This window comes from Bombyx mori, chromosome 1 (assembly GCF_030269925.1).
Source record: "Bombyx mori chromosome 1, ASM3026992v2".
Lineage (NCBI taxonomy): Eukaryota > Metazoa > Arthropoda > Insecta > Lepidoptera > Bombycidae > Bombyx > Bombyx mori.
The window spans coordinates 4,508,546-4,532,970 of record NC_085107.1 but is presented as its reverse complement, the minus strand read 5'-3'; the positions used below and the strand labels follow the sequence as shown (position 1 = coordinate 4,532,970).

The following is a 24,425-nucleotide window of genomic DNA, read 5'->3' as shown; positions in this document are numbered from 1 at the left end:
GTCGTACGGCTTCTAACGACCGAGGCCTCCTTTCAAACTTGGTTTGACGAAGGAGTTTTCAGTTAAGCCGAATCTAATTCAAAACCAAATTGCCGCCGCAATTTTTCCTGCGGTAATATGATGAAAGCCACAACCTCTTACATGATACTATATGACATTTTGTCTTAAAATTGAAAAGTCAAAAAAATTTCAAATTTAGTACAATTATTTTAAAAATACGGGTTATAATTTAATTAATTTTAAAGTTAAAGATATATAAAGATGATCCGTTTCATTAGACGTGACGATGCTGCAGTGTTATAATAAAGTTTCATCAAATTATGTTCTCCTGGTAAGCGAGCGGATGAAAATTTCCGCATCCAGTTACGTAGGTTCTGTTTAGTAAATACTGACTGACTGACGCTTTTTACTGTCAACCCACACGGTGGTACCGTACCGTCATGTGTTCTTTATTTTTTTGAAGTGAAACTTCCTTATCGGCGTTGGAAAAAAATTTACCGTCACATTTTTCGGTTACGCGTCACATTTTTCCGTTACGCGCCATCTGTTTTGTATTCATGTCTATGATAATAAAATCCTTTTGTTTAAACTTTATCTAATTTAACTTTTTTGTATTCATGTCTATGATAATAAAATCCTTTTGTTTAAACTTTATCTAATTTAACTTTATTTAACCAATTTCTAGAAAGTTGCATGTAGATCATTTTTCGAAAAATAAGGCCATAAATAAGTTTCACTTCTTACGTGTGTACACTAGTACACGCACACATTTTATATTATGTGGTTTACACAAAGCGAATAAGTTACGAATGTTGCTGAGCTCAAAACGACGATATTTTTAGATTTTTTTTATATTCAATATTTTTCTTTCCGCAGGACTGCATGTCTGGTCTTGGTTGTACGAGTAATAGGGCTACATAAATACAACGCAAGTTCTTCCAATATAGATGAATATGACATTGAAACGCCATCTATCGCCCTTCAATGAAACCATGCTTTCAAAAATTGTTGCTATTGTCTGACCGATTTCACAGGTGTATGTATGTAATAAAACCCCAAAATGGCTTTTTAATTTTTATTGTTGTGTATTAAATGAACTAATATCTGAAGATAAAATGTTGTAGGTATTTTAATAATGACATCTAACAAGAACAATGTGAATTTAAGTTGCTTGAATTTTAAGCTTGAATTTGAGCTTGAATTTTATTAATGTCTATTGAATTATGCTTTTGCAGTCTTTCCCAATGAATGTAACTATAAGACAGTAAACTCCCTGGAGCTCTTTTAAAAAACGTATTGTCAGCTATATTAGTTCGTTTGCAGATAAACTTTCGGATCGATTCAGATCAGCGCCTAACGCAAGCTATGACGTGTGATCTTCAATACAAGGGCGGATCCAGCTTTGGTGCCAGGAGGGGGTCACATGCCGCAGCGCGCGATTGCGGTCAGGGCCATCCGAGGATACCGCACCGTCTCCTTCGAGGCGGCGCGGCGGCGTGCTTGCTCGCCGGGGCGCCACCCTGGGACCTGGAGGCGGAGGCGCTCGCTACCGATTACAGGTGGCGTAGCGACCTCCGCTCTAGGGGGGAAGGGCGCCCCGGCGAAGGAGTAGTTCGAGCGCGGAGGCTCCAATCTCGGCGGTCCGTGCTGGAGGCGTGGTCTCGCCGCTTGGCGGACCCGTCGGCCGGCATCCATACCGTCGAGGCGGTCCGCCCGGTTCTCGTGGACTGGGTGGGCCGCGACCGCGGATGCCTCACCTTCCGGCTGACGCAGATGTTGACCGGCCATGGGTGTTTTGGCCGGTACCTCTTCAAGATAGCCGGAAGGGAACCGACGGCGCAGTGCCACCACTGCGCGGACCGCGACGAGGAAGACACAGCGGAACATACATTGGCGCGTTGCTCTGGATTCGACGAGCAACGCGCCGCTCTCGTCGCGGTCATAGGAGAGGACCTCTCGCTGCCGCGCGTAGTGGCTACGATGCTCGGCAGCGACGCGTCCTGGAAGGCGATGCTCGACTTCTGCGAGTCCACCATCTCGCAGAAGGAGGCGGCGGACCGAGAGAGGGAGAGCTCTTCCCTTTCCGCGCCGATCCGTCGCCGTCGAGCCGGGGGCCGGAGGCGGGAATACGCCCGTACGTCCCGGCCCCTGTAGGAGTAAATAGAGCGACCGGTCGACGGTGTATCGCGTCCCGACCCGGCAGGCTGGTTCTGGTCCAGCGGGGTATTCCGGGACACCAGCGGCACCGTCTGGGCGGCCCGACGGGCTGCCGTACCGAGACGGCCGACGTTTCAGAGCCTTCGATTCGCCTCGAAGGCTCCGTCGGCTGGGCGTCCTTGGGGTGAGCCGCGCCGTCTGGTTGTAGTGTTGACCGCGGTAGCCCGCCTACCTCATCTGGGTTCTGACCTCGGAGGGGATCGGACGTCGGGTGTAAGAGTGCAGGGGAGTCGTTTAGTGGGTGGGCCCTAAAATCCTTGGGCCCGCGGTCTGCTCACAACACCATGCAGATCGTTGAGTCTCACATACCCCGCGCGCCCCCTTTGCGCGGGGACCTCGTAGGAGGTTCGGCCCTCTAACAGAAAAGAAAAAAAAAAAAAAAAAAAGGAGGGGGTCACATAGTCATGGTCAAGTCAAGAACTTATAATTTAATTTTGATAACAATAGATACAAGTAAAAAGTAGGTATTTTATTAATGTACTAAGTACTGTACTTAAAAATATTTATTCTTTATTGTACACTTGAAAAACTTAACACATAATAACTTGTACCTACATATACACGTACATATTGTCATCTTCTCTTGAAGACATCCAGAGAAGCACTATCACCCCCTTTTTTTTTTTTTTTTTTTCCTACCTATGCTGAGAGCCTTGAGAGGCTATGTCAGCGTAACCCTAACTTTTGTAGGTGAGCTCACGGGGCTCAAACCTGATGACGTTGCTAACACGAACCCTAGCAAGAGCCGTGCTTCGCAGAATCTACCACCGGATCGGAAACGCGACCCACTGAGAAGATCCGGCGAGAAACTCAGTGGGCTGTGTCTGGGAGTTAATTTACTCGTCGAGCCCTTCGTCGCAAGCGACGGGTTCGACGAGAACGGTGACCGGTGCTTGAAGTACCTAGAAGCACCGTTAGTGGATCGGGAGGATCCGAGATGACGTGTTTTGGGCGACGTCGACTGCTTTCCATTCTGTCCGCAGGATCGGGAATGTAGTTACCGGCGGCCACGATGAGAGGGTTCTCGTGTCGTGCCGCTTTATCGAAGTGGAATCACGCCCGGAATGAGGCAGCTTATTTATATTCCATAACCGTGGTGAATGGTTTGTCATAACAGCTAAAGGTATGTCGAGGGGTATGACGCAAAACTCCGCAAAAGTGGTACCACAAGGGTTTCCAACAAACAAAATAGAAACAGATAAAATACATAGGTATATTTAAATAACAAAATAAATTTTTCTTTTACGTCTTCTCCCGAAACGCGTTATTACGTCATTTACGTCAATGGGTACGTTTTTATGAACGTGGAGAAGTGCCAGTCCGGTTAGGTGATCTTCAAACATTGAAGATCTTAGCCACGATTTAAGTCTGCGCAACGTAGAGAAAGACCTAGACGTTACGTAGTAGAAAAGCGCGCGCGAGTGTGGCGCGGTAAAATTCAAATTTTCGATGCGTTCGTTCCCAAACATTTGCCATCATACAAAGTTATTATATTATATTAAATTAATTAAGGAGCAACAATATATTGTGTCCTAAAATCATTATGTTCAATATGTGGTCCACATAGGGACCAGCTCAGGGGGGGGTCATGACCCCCATGACCCCCCCCCTGGATCCGCCCTTGCTTCAATACACCTATCAATTAAAAGATAAGTAGGTATGTAGATAAATTAAAGTTTTTTTTTTCGATTACTCTAAATGATCACAGTAAATAAACGGGAATGAAACAAAACAATTTTCAAACTCTGTTCACTTGAACCACTACATTTTCATGGTACCCTGGTAGTATTGACGTTACCAAAAAGCGAGTGTGCGCCTCACATTGTACAAAGTGCGCATGTTCGGGTTTTGAACAGATTGAGACGACGACACCTTTTACTGATCCAAAACGTAGTGAGATTTCGCCGTTCCCACTTCGCAGAGCGGATTTCTGAACCAAATCTCCCAGAGAATTTGATAATAAGTGACCAAAACATCTAATTATTCTTAAAAAGTGTTACGCCGCCAATAAACTCTTACTGTTTTTCCTTTGCAACTGTTTAGTGCGTCTTCTGATTACTTCGGAGTACGATACTCTCTCATCGGAAGCAGAGTCTAAGTTCTGAGTCGATTTTCAGCCTATTGAAACTGCTCATACCGTAAGTTTAGCATTTTATACATAAAATTGTAAAATACAACTAATTACACTTTTATTGAGGAGGATAGATATCTGAGATGCTGTTAAATAGCTTCATGCAACATACAAAAACCAACCGCAATCTGATTTTTAAATTTAATAATATAGAAGGAGTGGTTTATCAAAAGACTATCAAGAGTGTTATCAAAATAGCTTCTTGATGTCAAAAAGGTCTAGAAAAGTGATAAAATTAAAATAAAGACAACCTTTTATTGTTGTTTGGATAGTGAGCTTGTATTTATCGCTGTTCCGAAAAGCATAAATATGACACACATTATTTTTTATATCTGCAGTGAATAAATAGCGTTATTCATTAATACTCGATTTTCATTCCAGTTTTCCAAATTCCGTATGAACAAACCTAAGAACTGAATGTTATATGTTTGTAAAACAACAGACTGGGAGTCACAATATCGGTTCATAAACTGGGTAAGTCTAATTTGATTTTTTTTATGATAGTACAAAAATGAGAAACTTTATCAAGGTTTCATGAAAAGAAACTGGACATTTTTTTTCCATTGAACAGAAACATATTAAATTCACAACCTCGTGTTTTTATTTTTTTTAATTGCCTAAACTGGCGGATGAGCTCACGGCCCTCCTGGTGTTCAGATTTTTATTTTTTATTTTATTGCTTTGATGGGTGGACGAGCTCACGGCCCACCTGGTGTTAAGTGGTTACCGGAACCCATTGACATCTACAACGTAAATACCGCCACCCACCTTCAGATTTGAGTTCTAAGGTCTCAGTTCTCAGTATAGTTACAACGGCTGCCCCACCCTTCAAATCGAAACGCATTACTGCTTCACGGTAGAAACAGGCAGGGTGGTGGTACCTACCCGTGCGGACTCATGAGAGGTCGCACCACCAGTAAAAATTACTGGAAGCTTATGATTACTGGAAGCTATAGACATTAACGCGACCGGCACCCACCTTGGTACCTGAGTTTTAATTATCAGTTTTTATAGTACAATGGTTGTTCCACTCTTCAAACCGAAACGCATTACAATAAAATTGGTTTTAAGTCCATTTGTAGCCATTAACATTATAAGTGTCTTATAAAAATAAAATACCTTTTTTCACAAATTATTTTCAGTATTTAAGAAGGAAATAGACCCAAGAAAAAGACAACTAGAAACATTAGAAATCTTCAGAAGAAAATCAGGGAAATGCTGTCAGCGAGGACTAAACATCTATAAGTTATAATTGATTCTTGGAGTTCCTAAAAAAGAAGAAACAGCAAGCACATTTTCATCTTAGTTTTCAAAAAAACTTCAGCCCATTTTCGAACAGTTGGAAGAATGTTTTCATTGTTTTATGTCAAATTGTTCTTTTGTTTCGTTTTCGTAAAATATAAGTGCCACGAATATTCAAACGGAGCTGAAAGGCCGATAATTTATCGTAATAGCGCTTTAGATGAAACTGTAAACGAAAAACAATGTTTGGCATCATAATTACAGTTGACGTTAAAAAAGACTAGACTCTCATCTATATTATTCGAATATAAATAGACTTGCACTTAGCTAAAAGGAGATTTGTTTGTAAAATAATATAAAAAGAGTGTTCGTTCTTGAAAAAGGACCATTGTCGATTGTGCTACTTACTTTCTATTACAAGCTCTCAAATCCTTTAAAAATGATTCGAAACCAAAATTGTGTGGAGAGAATTGTAATCCAAGCTAAAGTCGAATCTAAGCGCCCACGCGGTCATTCCCCATTGCGTTGGACGGATCTTGTTAAGAGCGGTACGCAAAGTAGCGTACCGGAATGTCCCCACACCGCTAGGAACCGCATTAGATGGAGAAACATCGCAAGAGCTGCAATAATGGAACAAAGCAATGAGACCCAAGAACCATCATCTTAATACTACATGGTTATTGCGCATCTTTCTTATCTGTTTCTGTATTTATCAATTGTCTATGCCTTACGGCAGACGATAACGTTAATCGAAATGTAATCAGCACTGTAGATTTTTTTTTCCTTTTTTCCTATCTATGCTGATAGTCTCAGAGGCTATTTCAGCTTTACCCTAAGGTGCAGGCGAGCTCACGGGGCTCAAGTTAGAAATGTTGCTAACACTGGCCCTAGACAGAGCAGTGCTTCGCGGAATCTACCACCGGATCGGAAACGCGACCCACTGAGAAGATCCGGTGAGAAACTCAGTGGGCTGTGTCTATCTATGGGTTAATTTACTCGACGAGCCCTTCGTCGCAAACAACGGGTTCGGCGAGGACGGTGACCGGTGCTTGAGGTACCTAAAAGCACCGTAAATGCTTCGGGACGATCCATAATGACGTGTTAAGGGCGATAGCACTGTAGTAATAAAATATTTACCATATTATAGTATAGGAGGTATAAGAGAACAGTTTGTGAAGCCGAACGGTCACAGTGATTAGTATTATGACGGATAACATTGATGGAAAATCGTTTTTATTTGCCAAGTCAAGTATACCTAAATACTTAGTTTTCTAATTTTAGCATTTCGTGACACGACGCGCACTCAATAGTGAAGGTGATTTGATGACGTCACCTTGGAACGTGTGTAGGAACGTGAACCGCGCGGACGCTGTTTGTTACATTGCGTGCAAAAAGCATTAGTATTAACTTTATTCATTTGCCTCGTTTTCAGGAACGATTCTCGATAAAATGTATCAAAGCAACACAAATTCTGTATTAGTTTTTGTTTCGTATCCATTTTCTCAGATAGTAGGAAATAGCGGAGGAACTGCAAACGCCTGTCATCGACGCGCTCCACCAAGCTACAGAACGGGATCGATGGAGACTGCTGGTTGACGGAATCGGACGGAGTCACGATCCTCAGCAATGAGGGACCGATTGAAGAGAGAGAGAGAGAGAAAGATATGTCATAAAAGGAAAAATATGAATACAATTACGTATTATTTTTTTATCAATTAATATGCTGTAACATCTTTTCATTTTATCAACTTTCGTTCATTCATTTCGACGTCTATATTATTAATAACTGATAGGATCATGTATCGGAAACATGGGAGGGAGTAAATGTGATACATAAATAAAACGTAGGCAAGTTTTAAATGATTTTGAAATTTTAATATAATACATTACTGTTATATCTACTCTATTAACAAAATATGTAATGTACTTGGTGTTTAGATGTAGTTAAGTCCAAATTAACAAGTATTACTTAGGTGTTTTAGATGTTTGACTTCGAGCATACTCTAATTTTTTGGATTAGCTTAATCATTTCTTTTAGGTTTAAAGATGAATTTAACAATGAAACCTTATAGAGACGGTGGTTAATTTTCGATTTATTACAACAAAAATCTCATTTTTCACATTTTCAATAGAACAGTTATATGTGTGCTATTAAATTAATATTACTTATTGGCAAAGTAAAGTAGAATTGCAGCACATTTAAATTAAGAAACATATTATCAATCAATCAATCAAACAAAACAATTTTTATTAGTTCTGATTATTTTACTAATAAATACCTAGTAACATGTGAGTTTACTTTGAAAGTAGTTTATAAACTATATAATAAATGTTAGAGAAATAAAAAGATAGATGTTTATTCTGAAAAAAAAAAAAATATCATTATGAATTTTAAGACTAGCTGTTTAGAATGTATACGATTAACAAATATGTAATTTATTTAATATACGTGTAATAAAACAATGAACCACAATACTTTACGATTATTCCCATTTATACACAAACTAAATGGTAATGTAAACAAAACGTTTATGAAAAACATAACTCATAAATCTAATTTGTAAAATAATAGGAACTTAATGTTATTGTTCATGAATGGGTTTTATCTTTATATCGACGCCAGACGATCCTGCAGCCGACTAGAAGGTAAGTAACTACCGTCAATTTTCTACTGAGGAATAGTTCAATAATTTTTTTTAAAGACAATATGGCGTGGTGGTACACATTAAAAATGTATCAATGCAGTGAGTTTCAGTTTAAACCGAAGTGGTTATAAAAAAAAGAGTTCATAGAGTCATCTAAAATAATGCTTCAGAGGCTTCAGAGCACTCCTCATGCCACATACGGTACAAAGAACAAAGATGTTCGACATTGAAAAATAAAAAAGATCACTGAGATTTTAATTTATCGACGATGCGACTTTATGGCCGTTCGTTTTTTTTTTATGTTGTCAAATAAAAGACGCTGGGATGTATAAATTATGACCCAACTATAGGACTAGAACGTACGCAGACGTGTTCTTGCTAGATATTTTATATCAATCAAGCAGTAGGTAGCTATCGTTACTTTGTACTATGGACTCCCGAGATATTTCGAGATAAGTCGTCGTGACCTAAAGAATGAGACGTCCAGTGCATTCGTATATAGCGATGCATCGGTGTTGGTATCCCGCTAGCTGGTACCAATTATTCCAATAAAATACGTACTTAATACATATGTTCACGATTGACTCTCACGATGAAGGAACAACATCGTGTAATAAAAATCAAATCCGCAAAATTATAATTTGCGTTATTATTGGTAGAAGGACGTCTTCTGAGTTATTTTTTATGATTGAAAGATTACTAGTGGCCCGAAGGCCTTTCCAGTTTCACCAGGACATGTGACCGTCTTGTGCGTCCGCACGGGTGGGTACCACTACCCTATTTCTGCCGTGAAGCCGTTGTACTGTTAAAAGTGAGACTTTAGAAGTCATGTTTCAAAGTAGGTGGCAGCATTTATGTTGTAGATGTCTCTGGGCTCCGGTAACCACTTAACACCAGGTGGGCCGTGGGCTCGTCCAGCAATATAAGAAAAAGTACACTCTGAATCATCCGCTCCAAGTAGATCAAGTCTAAAAGTTAGTAGGGCAACCAAGGCAGCTTCGTGCTGTATTAACTATAAAACAAGTGCTAAAATACAGATATAAAAACTCCCAGAGCCAGATTGGTTAGTGAAGTAGGTGTATGGTTGCCAGCTGAACAATCTTGATGGAAACTATTCTGACACTGACAAGTGAGTAGGCAGGTATTTTAGAATATCTCCATTAATAACCCGCTGCATCTTTTAGGAATGCACGCATGTAATTGTGCTAGGTCCTTGAGTTATGACTCATCAATATGGTGGATAGGGATGGTCTTCCATGGCGATAGTCCTATTAATTGTTGATTTGAATTGCAATTTAAACATATTAAAGAGGAGGTTCGTTCATTAAGAGGATTATATAATCATTGTAATGGTTGATCCACCCATTCTACCTATTAAGTAACCTACAGTTCCCAATGCCTATGAGTTACTTTCGTGAAGACTTCAGACGAATTATAAAACATTGCTCAGTGTTATGGCTGTTCTACTGTTCATTATTCATTAAATGCCTTCACGCTATGACCAATGCTATCATCAGATTAAGATGTTAGATGACTGGAATGGCAAATATTAAGATTCTGACACCCACACGCTCTTCAAGCTTGCTATAAGTTTTCAAATGTTGTGGTGAGTACTTAAAAAAGGTTTCAGATATCTATTTCCACTTTTTTTATGTACTTGTTAAGGGACATGACACTACCACTACAAGCAAACATCCTATTTTATGTAGAACAAAGATCACTATACTGATTGAATAAAAAAGTGATGATTATAACATTGATTACTTTATTTAATTATTTATAGATATGTAGATCATAATGTTTTAGAAACTAATACAAACGAGTATTACATCTCTCATAATAAGTTACACACAAGTTCGTGCCTTAGTACAGTAAGAGTTTACAGTGCTATATGAACTAATAATTTGGCATCATTTTATTTGGCATTAGTATAATTAATGATTAATATTAAGAAAGTTGTTCCCTACATTACACCAACACAAAGAGTAAAGTGAATAGTCAGAAAATAAATTTGACATGTAAACATCATTTTGAGATCAATTGTTTGTTGGACTTTCAATTTACTACTTTGTTTTCATTTATTTATATAGTCTCATTCTAACTTGTCATATGAATACACACACATATACAAAATAAACAGATTGTAAATTCTGTACTAACAATAAAAGTTGTGACAACAATTATTTTAAATACTTGATAAGACATGCTACATGAAGTTATTATTATGTATAGACAAATAAGTAATTATGGAATGCATCATATTTGTAGTTACATTTCATTCAAGGATAATCAATTAAAAGACAGCTAGTTAAATAGTTATAATTTTTTTTCCGATCCTTTTGGATGAGGAAGTCAATAAACCACAGAACATATGACTCACACTCAACAGCTTCAATGATCTTAATGCAAAGTATATCAGCCTCTGTCAAGTAACCTTGTATTGCAATCACTTCAGATTGATTCCCAATCGGATTGTTTATATTTACTTCATCAATAGATCCTTTAATGTCAATTTGGCCTGCAGCATTGTCAGGAATGTAATTTACTGAAAGATTTATTTGTAATATATTAGTATTAATTAGCAAGGATTCTAATGACCTAACAATATAAACTATCAACATTTAATCTAAGTATGTACTAGATGCATAAAGTTTAATATGCTAATATCACTTGTATGCAGTTTTACACTGAACCATAGTGATCTAATTATTATTTATTATTATTATTAAAGCAATAAACGTAATTGTGATTTTATTATATTGTGATATTAATTTTTATGTTTTCGATTTTTTTTTATTATTGGCTGTATCCAGCTGCAGCCGTCTTTCAACCGATGATGATTAGCTACATGAAATGGATTGTATGAATTAGTTGTCGATATTCCCTAATTTTTTTTTAAATTTAATAACAAAATTATAGTCTACCTGGTAGTTCATCTTGCTTCTCTAATATGGCCATAATTATTTGATTTTAATATGTGCGCTTTTAATATATTCTCCTTTTGTTCCTAACAAGGTTTATCAATTCACTGCAAATAATCAATACCATAGATTATACACTTAATATATTAGAGATAGATGCGCAACTCTCATTTTTATTTTTGCTTTAGTTAAAGCCCGGTCCAGCAGGCGTCGCTACGGTCGATTATTAGTCTCCCTACCCCCCACCAGGTGGCTTTTTTAGTAATTTTAATATTTTTAATAACTCTCTTTATGAAAAAATCTTATCGTTTAGAATCGCTGGAATTCCCGGTAGTACTTATGAGATATTAAGGAATGTTTGATTGTGTTCAGCATTCTAATCGATAAGATCTTTTCATACAGAGAGAAAACAGTTTTTTAAAATAAAAAGCTGTAATTCTCTGTAAGCTATTTAATTTCCCTATATTACAAACAATTTTCGGTTAAAAGATTGTATGATCGTACAATTGTATAAAACTTCGAATAACAATAACTCCTCTAGATTAATCCTACTAGCGTACTTATTAACATTAAATCGAAAGTTATCTAAAAGTTAATTAAGTCTAGATAATCAAATCATTCAATGTCAATTAAGTCATTTGTGCGAAATATAAACATGTCAGCTTTCCATTATAAACATAGTAGACAATTTGAATTAAATTTAATAAATTTGTTTCTTAATGATAGCAGTTCTTGCTTAAAGTTGATCGTGACAGATCATGACCTTGTATGAAAATATTACATCTATAAATACTACCTATGCTTCGTCATACAATAATTGTCATTTAAACTAGCATTGTAGAGATAATACACACACTAAAGTGAATACTAAATTATTCTTAGCATTCTTATAAACATTTAGAAATTTAAGAAACGATTAACCCACAATCATGTTCATAACATGTGACATTTTGTTCTGCACAAACGTTTTGTTACATGATTTGAAAAACAAAAAAAAACAAAAAATGTTTAAAAAATGTAATGATGATTTAAAGTACTCTTAAATATTGATAGTTTGTACTTAATGACACTTATAGTAATCTTAGACATGATTACAATAGTTATACTTTTATTCTTTAACTAAATTATTTCTATTCTGACGTTTCTGATGCTTTAGCTTTGGTAATACTAGATGAAACAAACAGCAGATTGAAAGAAAATCATCTTAAAGTTAATTACATTCATTACAAACCATTAGTTTGCATTTTGTTACAAAAGAAACTGATGTTCGTTACATGCAAATGAATTATAAACATACACATGCAAACATAAAATGTAAATTTATCTTTTAATCCAAATTAAATGTACATTAATATTACATCTAAATAATAGAAAGGGTCTCGAAAATCTTTATTGCACTCAACAGCAGACGAGCACACAACCCGGCTCATGATAAGTGGTCACCAGTGCTTATAAACTTCAGCAGTGTCATAGGGGTTGCTGTCTATCACTTAAGTTTTAATAAATTATTAATATACTCAGTCACAAGCATATTGATTTCACATAATGAAAATGTAAGAAACATAATCATGTTTGGGCATTTTCATTTATATCTGCTCACACAGAAAACACAAGTTAGCAAATATATTCCACAGTTAATTTAAATAATTGCAAATAATGCTTTTGAAGATCGTTGACTTTTGATCATTAATTAAAATCATCTTCTCGTAGAATTTACAAAAGCTCATTTACAAAAATTTATATCAGTATTTTCATATATTACTAACTTACTAATTACAACTATTCAAACGTAATAGTATAACTATAAGAACTAAACAACCTATTTTAAAACAAAATTGGCATCAATTTAGTTCTTATGAACTATTTCAATTATTAATTTATAAATTATAAACATATTTAAAAAAAATTAAGATCCGTTGTGAGTTCACATTCCTTGCTGAATCAGTTTCTCTTCTGATACGGAGAAACAAAGTATCTTAAGTATGTAACAAATATTGAAAAAATACGACCATGAAAAATTTAGTGTTAATGTAATCATACTTACAAATTAATATATTACATAACACGTTCTGATTCAAATATAGTGCATCAATCTTTTCATGTTTCAGACATTTTAGTGCTCCTTATAATTTTTCCATAAAATTTTGTCATTATCAAACCTTTGTCTACAAAAATAAAAACATTATTTTATATTGGGTAGAAGGATGAACGTGGTCACAGGCCACTTGGTGTAACTTGGTTATCAAACACCAGGAAACAAAATGTGAATGCCATCATCTAACTTTGGATGTGAGATCAATTGTGCTGTATTTTATTTAAACAGGAAAGCATGACTGATTGATCATTCCAAAAAACTAGTTCGGGCCCACTTGACAATAAGCATATAATACGCTGAGTTGCAAAACATAAATACTTCCACCCACTCGAGACAATTTTATTATCTGAGGTGTGTGTGTGATAGTACGAGACTTAACACAGACTGTTTTAATCAAACTTAACATATATGATAGCTAGGCAGCAGAAATAGGAAGGACCATTAGTTGGTGCTAATTCATTTAATTATATTATGAATAATAATTCTGTTAGCAAATAATATACCGGGAAAATAGTGTAAACTCACCGTTATCAAGGCATCCGAAATAGCATTTCATTTTCGATCTTCGAGGCATGCTGATTTTTAATAATAAACTTTCTGTAAGAAACGAAAATAGTTACACAGGCTTACGAAACGCTAACGAAGAAAAAAGTATTGGAACCAAGTTATGTCTAAAGAGAATTCAAAACAGAGTTTCTCAATGTCTAATCGTCTAATATTCTCATAAAGCTAAAAGATGCTCTAAATTAATACTACAACGTAAAATAACTCACACCAAGACCAAAAAAACGCGATTTAAAAGATTAAATCGTTACGACATTTTGAAAACTTTTTTTTTTTTTTTGAGATTATTTTACGGCCCTGGAATTTTGAAAACTTCAAAGCAGTGTTTCCACTTAAGTTTTTTTTAACACATTTTACCCTAGTTTCTTTTGAATTTATCCCTAAAATTTCCTAGACAACTTTCATAAATCCTTTATATAGAAAGCATAAATAAAATACAGAAAATAAACCACAGCATATTATTTAATGTAGGTATATATAATATAAACGCCCCCAGAAGATCATAGATCTATAGGATTAGAATTTTCAAGGAAGTCGACGCATTGCTTTTATATTCTTTTGCTGCACGCAACCTAACACTGTTCGGTTCTAAAATTGAGCAATTGTTTGCTGGCAAAGTTGGGAACTTTCTATGAAGCAAGCCGTTCAGGGTTTCATTAGAAAGCCTGTTTCTTTTGTCAGTTTTTACATTTGAGAACACTGAATAATCTTTCCACCTCAGTCTTTGAAGAAGGAACTGCTAGCAAAAGTGAAATGACAATTACAAGGTTTTCGTAAATGAAATTACCATGATAATCTTTCATGGTACATGAAGTACCTGTATATTACAATATAAGTAAGTTCTGGTGACATCAACGAAAATAGGTAAATAAAAGTTTGGCGGATTATACTTATTGGGATTCTGGGGAATCCCTAAGAAAAAAGCAGTGGCTTAATCTATGATTTACTTTACTAGAGGGTTACTGTTGAATCAAACCTTCTTAATAGTTTTTATACACAACTCTGTTTTATTCTTTTACTTGTCAACTCGACTTAATGTCATTCTCTCTCCATAAAATAAAATGTTCATTGTTTTACTTTAAAAACCGTTTATTTTAAAATTCACAACAGTTACTAGTATAGGCTTTGCTTTTTACCCCGAAATATCCTAAATCCTGGTATTTTTTAAATTGTCTTTATCATCCAAAATATCAGCTATTTTTCCCTAAAAAAGGGAGAATTCCCTAAAAGTGGAAGCACTGCTTCAAAGTACGCTAACCTTTTTTATTGAGTCAGAACTCGTATCTGCCATCTAGTGAGTTTATTAGTTCATTAAGGCCAAAACGTTTCAAAAATGACCTCGCCGGTTCCTAAAGATGACGCTAGTTGAATGTTATTTTCCTTTGTATGGGAGTTGCACCCCCCTGATCAATACCAATAACTCCGTGTGTTGAGCGGCGTTTTTTTGTTCTTAGAACCACAATGGGGCTCCGGCCTCTACTCTCACACCTATGGAAATTCTAATATTAATAATATTTTGTTTGTGACCGTAGCTTTCTCCGTACTTCTGCCGACAATTTCTTAAAAATTACTCGCTTTATTCTAGTCTTGATAGCCAGTATGTAGGTAGTCAAGTTAGCAACTTTTTCTTATATTGATTTTGAAATTTTGAGAAATTTGACAGTTGACACAGGTGTCAAACTTTAATCGTTTAAATTTCTGTACGACCATTATCTACTCGACTTTTTGGCCATTGTAATAATTTTCAGAGCGGTCGTGGTCGTCATTCAGTATCATTATATTATTATATTATCATTATCCGCTCGGAAAAGCGTGATACGATAGAGGAAGAAAGTAGTTTTCAATAATATTCTCAGTAAAATGCTAGGCATTGTCCGAGGAGTGTCTTATTTGAAGAGGTCGTTGTGTTAAAAGATAAGTAAGTCGCGTGGTATACGTTTATGAAGCAATGCGAAGTGCCGGTTTTAAAATCTCGCAGACAGAGTCTAGTTTTTTTGACTGATTTCTGAATGGCTTAGATTTACATTCAATTATAATACTTGCAGCTGGAATCAAGTTCTCTGTTTTTTTTCCTAGGCACGAGAAGGTCTGTCGGACCCACCATTGTGTACTAAAAAATCGTTATGAGACTTTTAGAGTTGAACATTTTAAATTGTAATTGGTTTTTTTATAAAATACAACAAACTGTTTCAGGAAAACTAAATTTAATCTCTAGGGTAGTAGAAATGTTATGTAGCATGGCACGAACGAAATCGAGCGGCTGTTATTTATGTGATCCTGGTACTCACACACAGCGAATACGTTATGTATTCCATAAATTAAGGTCAGGGTTGAGGAGCAAGCAACGGTTCGCTTTAGCTCGTACATTCGTTCCTTCGAGCGTCACTCAAGGACTATTGGATTGATTTCAGTAATTTTTAAGGCCTGCTAACTCAATGATTGCTTTTTAAATTTATTGTTTCTTTTAACGGCAGGCGCACAACAGCTACAAAATAATAATAATACCACCACTTTTTTCTTCTTTTTTTGCTTGTCGCGAAATCTACTTTTACGATCTTTTTTGTTGTCATTATACTACTTCCGGCGTTCCGAATAATATTTGAAGTTCCGGGTCACAGACGCCGGAAAATATTTTTTTCATCTTAACTCGCTATTTTATTCTAATGACACTTTAGCAATGAGGGCCAATTAAAATAACACGGGATTTTTTTTCTTTGGAATTTTATTGTATCTGTACGAATTATCGTGTAGTAATAAAAATACATATTTTTGTAGGGAATTAAATGGCCTACAAAAAAGGTTTGAAATAATTTTTTGCTAAGTCAACTCGGTTAAAAGTTATTCGCAGTTAAAGTTTAACTTAAAATAATACGAGTATATGATGACTTTCACAATTTTGTATACTTTTTACAAAAAAATTGCTTAAAAACGTACAACAAATTTTTTTTTTCGTTTTTACTTTCCATATTTATTGACGATGCGGGCTTTGAAAATTGAACAAATTATAAAAATAATGTTTATTATTTTTATTTAATAATTATTAGAACACAACTTTTATTATTTTACATGACCTAATAATCAACTTTAAATAAGACATTATTGATTTTCGAAAATGATTCATTTTCTTAAGCCATTATTCAGGTGAAGAGAGAGACCTTTTACCTATTACTTTTATTATTTAATTCTCTTGAGGCGGGACGGGTTTTCATGCCTGTGTACTAGGAGAACAAGATTATAAAGAAGTTTAGTCCAGTCGTAGAGCATAGTTTAAGAGTGCACAGGCGCAGTACTCAGTTTCCTAGAGAAAGGAAAGTTGCCACATTTTGAATCGCGGCCAGGGCGTAGCGAGTAAAATTTTTTACTCAAAGAAAAAAACTATTATAATTACCTACTCTAAAGTCACGAATATGAAAAGAAAAATAATGATAAGAAACTTTATTTTAAATTTAAATAGGCCCTTACCTAATTTCGAGTAGTTATGACTATACCTGGTATGCATGAGTTGACCGCAAACTCTTAATGTTGAAATCGTATTGCAATATTATCTTACTTTTCTAAATTAATTTACTCTTGTAAGAGATTTTCCACCGGAAAACCACAAGGAGATAATCGATTTTGATAGTCGATTTTAATTTAGGTCACTATGTAATAATTCGGATGATTACAGCTCACGGCTGAATTTTGCAGCGTGTATTGTTATGTAATCGTCTAAACTAAAATTGGCTGGTGATTTAAACAAGTTTGAGAACTCTATTGGATATTGATGCCCTGGGAGTGATGGAAAACTGGTGGTTTTACTTGTGGTAGGACCTCTTGTGAGTCCGCACGCGTAGGCACCACCACCCCGCCTATTTCTGCCGTGAAGCAGTAATGCGTTTCGGTTCAAAGGATGGGATAGACGTTGTGCTTTAAAAACTAAGACATTAGAATCTCATATCTCAAGGTGGGTGGTAGATGTCTATGGGTTCCGGTAATCACTCAACACCAGGTAGGCTTTGAGCTCGCCCACCCATCTATGATATAAAAAAAATAAAAAAAAATGTAGAAAAATCAATGACCTTCTATTAATATATTATGTACTTTTTAGTATTTTTGACTTTAGATAATTGCTTTATTTACCACAAGTTGAATTTCGAACATGAACCTCACATTATTAGGTACGTGCAAAAGTATTCTTCTATGTTTTATGATTTCCTGGTACCTGCAGATGTAAAATACTCTATAGGCAATTATTTTATTTTCGCTTTCATAGTTTAGTAACTCAAAACATCAGCGTTTACTATAAAGGTTTGCTCAAAATAATCTCTACTTTAAAAAATACAGTAAAGTTTTGTGTTTGATAATAATCTATATCTATACTAATATTATAAAGAGGAAAGATTTGTTTGTTTGTTTGTTTTGAATAGGCTTCCAAACTACTGAACCGATTCGAAAAATTCTTTCACTGTTTAAGAGCTACATTATTACCGAGTGACATGGTTATATTCTTTTTTTTAAATTAGAGATCCTTACTAAAGCTCCAATAATGTAACCCAAGGTGTAAAAAATCACCTAAAATATTCTTTACATCGCGTGCCCTGCGAAAACTATTGATGATAGAATAAAGTAATCTATACTAATATTATAAAGAGGAAAGATTTGTTTATTTGTTTGTTTTTTTATAAAAGTAATGTTCGATGGAATGGTTTATAGATCATAATGGCTAAGACGCCGACATTATATTTACACGTTTTGTTTTTTTATTGAAATTATGATAATTAAATTAATTTAAAATGGAAAAAAAAAACTGTTGAAAATTGAAGAAAAAACAAATAAATGTTTTGTTCGTATAAAAAAAAACGAATATGTCCCTTTGTTTATTTCTAAAGCTCATCAATAGCAATTAAGCAGAATAACGGTATTAAAAATATAAAATAGTACATTCTTTAGACCCTTTTTATTGAGAAAAATAGAGTATATCAACAATGTATATTGACAACTGGCAAATGGACTGGCAAATTGTATAAAGAAATAAAAAATAACGTGCAACTTAACCCACAGAACCCACTAATTTTCTTGCCGAATCATTTCGATGGGTCGTGATTCTGATCTGGTGGTAGATTCAGTGAAGCACTGTTCCTAAGGCAGATGCTAGCAAAGTTTTTCAGGCTGAGTCCCGTGAGCTCGCCTACACACCTGGTGAAGCCAGGATAGCCCCTCGAGGCTACAGGCTAGGTAGGTAAAAAAAGTAACCAAACTAAACAACAAAAAGCTTGTTAATGAATAGAGATGAAAATTGTACTAAACTGGTTTTGTAGAGACTTTTTGACAAAGATACAATCAAAATTAAGTTCATTAAATTAATGTACTATGTAATCATCACGTCAGATCATATTGAGGTGTTGGTAAATTTTATAATAGCTCTATTTAAATTTAATTAGCTATTGCTAATTAAATAGCTAATATAAATATTAATTAGCTAATTAGTATTGAATATGAATATCCTATATTTCTATATAATTAATATACGAAAATGAACCCTTCCTTGGTCTCATAAAATGTTCAGGTTTTTCAAATATTTATCTACCAGGCTCACAGAACGCAATGAAAGTATTTTGCTCCAATTTATATGTGCGTGCAGACATATTGTGCCAACATCTGACAAAGGGAACGGAAAAGGAATATGACGACGAGTAAGAAAACTCTAGAGTACAGTGTATTCTCTTATCTTACAAACATCGTTTTATACTTTAAATTTTAATAAAAACAGGGATATAATTGATAATAATTCAAAGTACCTAGCTGAATTACTACATAGATAAACAAACACTTATAACAAAACACAACCAAGACGCTTTGACTCATAAAATCATTTTGAAATATCACTTCACAGAATCCAAATAATTAATCAAAGTTTGTTTTTATTCAAGATTTCCCCCAAAACAGATAAAGGAGGAGGATTAAAGTTTGTTTATTTGAAGTTCTAGCTGTTTACGTCAACGTCACGTATTCTCGATAACTTTCTACCAGGCTCACATGAAGCTAAGAAAGTTAATGCCAACGTATTCATCACACGATTTAAACTACAAGTTTTCAATAAGTTCAATAAGAATTGCGGTATTCTTTTATATTATTAAAATACAAACAGAACTGTTTATAATTGATCCTAAATAATACGGACCAACACAATAATGTAACGATTCAACAGTCCTGAATTTAGTATTTAGGAGCGCACACACGTCACTGGTAAAAGCTACCACCTCTGTGTAATCTAATAAACTCGTCTTTGCGGAGCGTGGAATTTTGAATTATAATTATATATATATAATATATTAATATGAAGTCTCAAGAAAAATTTAATGAGTTTTTTTGTTGATTGTTTTTGTTCCGATTTTATCACTAAATTTATTAAAAAAATAATGATAATACGCCTACCCTACTAGTACTCATAGCTAATATACTGAATTGAAAATACCCATGAAATGTTTACGTATGTACTGGTAATCCAAATACCATTATTTCTATTTTCTTTTTTTCCATACTCCGAAAGTAGATGTTTCTGACAGTAGCCTTAATGATTAATATTTATATTTATTTGATTTGATATTTTCACAATAAAAATTCACAATTAAACATAGTTACATGACGTAAATTGTTAACTAAAAACTATGTGTAAATATTTTTCGAAGCCGTTGACCTGTTTACTTTACAAATCTAAGTTGTGAATTTTTTTTATTTTTTTTATTTATACGCATGTAATTAATGACAACGAACATCTATCGTACCTGAGTTAGACTTGGAACAAATTAGAAGTTCCTAGGATGTTATATTGGCTTCGTACAAAAACTCATAATCTCACCTACACTGAGTTCTCGTTGGCTTGCTGTGCTTAAAGGAAGCATATAAGTTTTACATTATCGTCCTTTAATATACTAGGACTTTTGACTTGAATGAAGTTAGCCTTTAGTATACAGAAAGTTTTCATATATTTTTTTGTTTTTTCTATCAATTAAAGCATTCATATTCATGATATCGATGCATCTCTGCCAGCGTAGTGATAATTGTTCAAAGACTTTGTTGAAGAAGTCATCAGAACAGCATCAAACCAACTATAGTGAGGGTTTAGTAATTAATAGCGGGAAGCTGAACTAAATAAAATCCACGTCCAACCGGATATGGTAACCATGACAACGGGCTAGACTAGAATATTCCTGTACGCATACCAGGATCGTATAAGTCAAAAGAGCTTAAGGTGATAAGAGTTTCTCTTTTCGTATCGCAAAAAAATGGTTCCGATTGATATTGGGTTTTCAATCGTATAGATAGGTCCTTGGAAATGATTACTAGTGATTAGATGGGTATTGAAAATAAAAAATTGAGAGTATGAACGAGCACAAGGTTGTGCGTTTTTATTTAAATTAATAGTTTCTGAGTGCTACGCGAAAAAAATCCAATCTAAAGATTTCAGCTATGAGGTGGAAAATTCTCAAAAAAAAACAGTTCTTCATACTTAATTTAAAAGATTTTTTTTGTTCTGTTTTGAAGAAGAGAGAGACACATGAGAAGTTATTTAAAAGTAGAATCTATATCTTAGTTAATACGTGTAGTACAAACTTTGTACCCCTTTTACGGAAATTGCGCGGACAGAGAAGTATGAAATTTCCCACACTTATAGAGAATATTATATAGAATTGCAGAATGGTATTTTTTCTTTAATTATGCATATAACATACAGTAAAACAATAAAAAAACGGTACAGACACTACCGTGTATTTAACATTTAACACACGCACGCTTAAGTACTGTTTTGTTTATTTTTAAATTCTGGGGTCTAATTTAGAATAGATTAATATTATTTGTCTATAGTGTAGCCTTGGCGAAATTTGTGATTATAGAAGTATAATAAATAGTCTTTGACAATAAAACCATAATAATGTTCAAACTTATAATTTCAATTAACTATAGTCGAATTTCGACTACTGGGGGACCACTTGTATTTTTAATTACTTTATGTTTTCAGTTACAGACAATTTATAATTCGGGAAATATGAAACAGCATCCCTGTTTCAAACTTATAAGGGAGGCAACGGTAGTTCAGTGGTAGAACACTCGCTTGCCAAGCGGGTAGCTCGGGTTCGATTCCCGGCCGTTGCAACTATTTTTGCTTTGAATTTTGTCCTAGTCTATCTAAATATTAATAATAGTAATTTTTAATGACTAAGTGTGCTTATTGCAGCACATATTTTCAAGAGTGACGGATTTCTATTGTCTAGTTTTAAGGTTTCGTAAGGTATATTTTTTAATGATGCAGGTGGATTGATTATGTCTCGTTTAACTTATTTATGTATAACCTAGACCAATATTTTAATCACAACATAAATGCTGTCACCCTCGAATATGGAAGGGGTAAATGTTGTGTAATACTAACATGTCTAAAATAAATACTTGAAATAGTTTTAAGTTTTTAAGACAGACAGACATATTTTCAGAATGAACCTTGACTATTAGAATTTGAAATAGATGGTCGCTAATCAGAGCGAGATATTTGAAAATTAGAACATTTCTTTCAAGACTTTCAAGAAGGCTTTCTTATTTTGTCATTTTTTCGTGGTAAGGATTCGTCTTATAAGTTTTGTTAATTCAAAAGTAGGCCTCACTTTAAAGCATTCACATGACTATATTTCAGAAGCTAAATATTTTAAACAATAAAAATCTTTAATGAATGTAATATACACGTGATTTTTTTTACTTTCGGAATTATGTAACTTTGATGTACTTATTATATATAAACAAAATATTGGCAAATCGTAACTATTATAGGGCTTACAAAAAAAATCATGAGTTACAACAAACAAGAAATTAAATATAATAATAGTATTTTCCTAAATGAATTATTATTAATCCAGAAAAAATTAAAATCTGCATTACTCGTAATTCTTTGAAAAAAGTAATATTTAAATCAGTAATGTGTAGTCTTGATAAAGATAGATTTTTTTAATTTACAAAAGGCATTCGTTTTATATCGCGAAATGCCAGAGGTGAACCCATCAGGTGACAGGCAGGGGGATGAGATATTATTGACGAATTTTTAACGCATGCGTTACAGCGATAGCCAATAGAGAAACATTTAGTAATTATCTATCACCTTGTTATTTATCTCTTTTGAGCATCATTTAAATAAAGATGTCAAGCGCGATGATATATTTTAAGATGATTTTTCATTCGTCCAATTTTCCGTTCTTAGTACTAGGAGCTTATGACAAAGAGGAGGACGAGAAATGCTTATTGACTTCTGTAATGCGCATGCGTAAGCTAAAGGCGTTTCCGCTCTCGTTGTCCTTGCAGTTAGACTGCACTTGCTGCGAGACTGCATTTGTTGTGTGATTACATCTAGAATTTTTTCTAAACTTCGCTTTACTAGAGTGACTGAAGGCCAAACACGAGAAGCCTACGGGCTTGTAAAGGTGGTCATGAAACGATTTTCCGAAAGCATTTCCAAGTATTCTCAACGCGTTGCAAAATACACTACTTCATTGTTAGTAAATATGTACGATAGCGTGATCACGTTCGTGAACGATTTAGCTGCTATTCACTTCGTGACCGCCGAGCTGATGAGGAGGAGGCGCTGGCACTAAACGAAAGCAACGTAAGATGAAGATTTTTTATTGGAGGTTTTTGAAAGTTGACTTGGAAGCTGTCCAATTATAATTTTGATGTGAAACCCCCGTAAGCCCCGTAGAATAGATTGCAATGGAAACGACGAACACGAACAGTGAGAGGACAACTGCGCTGTTGGAGTTTCAGCGAGACAACACGATGAAGGCGCGAACATCTTGTTTGTGCGTTTACAATCATTGCGTACATTTAAAAATCCACATTTATACATTATTGTATTCGTGAATATATACGTAATAAAAATAATTGTGATATTATCTTTTATTTGTCCTATAGGTAAAACTAATTCAAAAAAACATGCGAGACTTTCGTTTTTATAGCAGCTTTTATAAAAATAAACAATCATATCTTAAAAAGTTATCATAATATTAAATACAGATAATTTTATCATACAGACTTGTAAAGAGAACGTAGTTTTATACTGTTTTATACAGTAGGGAAACAAGTAATTTTTGGGGGCAACGTGAGAGTGATGTCGTGAGATTATTTTGTTTTAGGTAATGCAGGATATTTGAGAAAAGGAATGTCACCGAAGTTTTTGTGTTAATTAAAAAACCTATATACTATTTTTGTCTTCAAATTCACATGTTTTTACATAAAGCATTATTCAAGATTATTAAAATAACCAAGACAGTTAAAAAGTCCAGTTAACAGGGGCCGCGAATACTTTGGTGAAAATAGGAAACGAATCCTCAAATATTGTTAATTCTCTAAGAAAATAAAATTGAATCATACATTTTCTGTATTGTATTGTATTGTGAATATAAGCATTTTGTATGTATTTGGACGAAAGATATGCGTACTAATAAATGAAGAATATAAAAAATTAAATTTACATCGCTATTGATAACAATAACTAAAAAAAATTTCATTTGTCAACATCATTTAAATGAAATTTATTTTTATTACATAAAAACATACATTCATTCTACAAAAAAGGAAACTTGTTCAACGGA

General features: G+C 34.5%; 1 protein-coding gene and 2 long non-coding RNA genes across 3 annotated transcripts in view; 1 reads left to right on the top strand and 2 right to left on the bottom strand.

The window, feature by feature from the left end:
• The window catches only part of LOC101745445 (dynein axonemal heavy chain 5), a 117,649-nt gene that overhangs the window by 14,529 nt on the left and 78,695 nt on the right, over positions 1-24,425 (bottom strand). The window lies entirely within an intron of this gene.
• On the top strand, positions 4,061-8,065 carry LOC105842504 (uncharacterized). Its single transcript, XR_001140115.4, has 3 exons — positions 4,061-4,355; positions 4,730-4,822; positions 5,491-8,065. It is a non-coding gene; the product is annotated as an uncharacterized LOC105842504 (long non-coding RNA).
• Positions 9,983-11,288, bottom strand: LOC101738234 (uncharacterized). Its single transcript, XR_001140112.4, has 2 exons — positions 11,160-11,288; positions 9,983-10,780 (listed from the first exon to the last, which is right to left on the bottom strand). It is a non-coding gene; the product is annotated as an uncharacterized LOC101738234 (long non-coding RNA).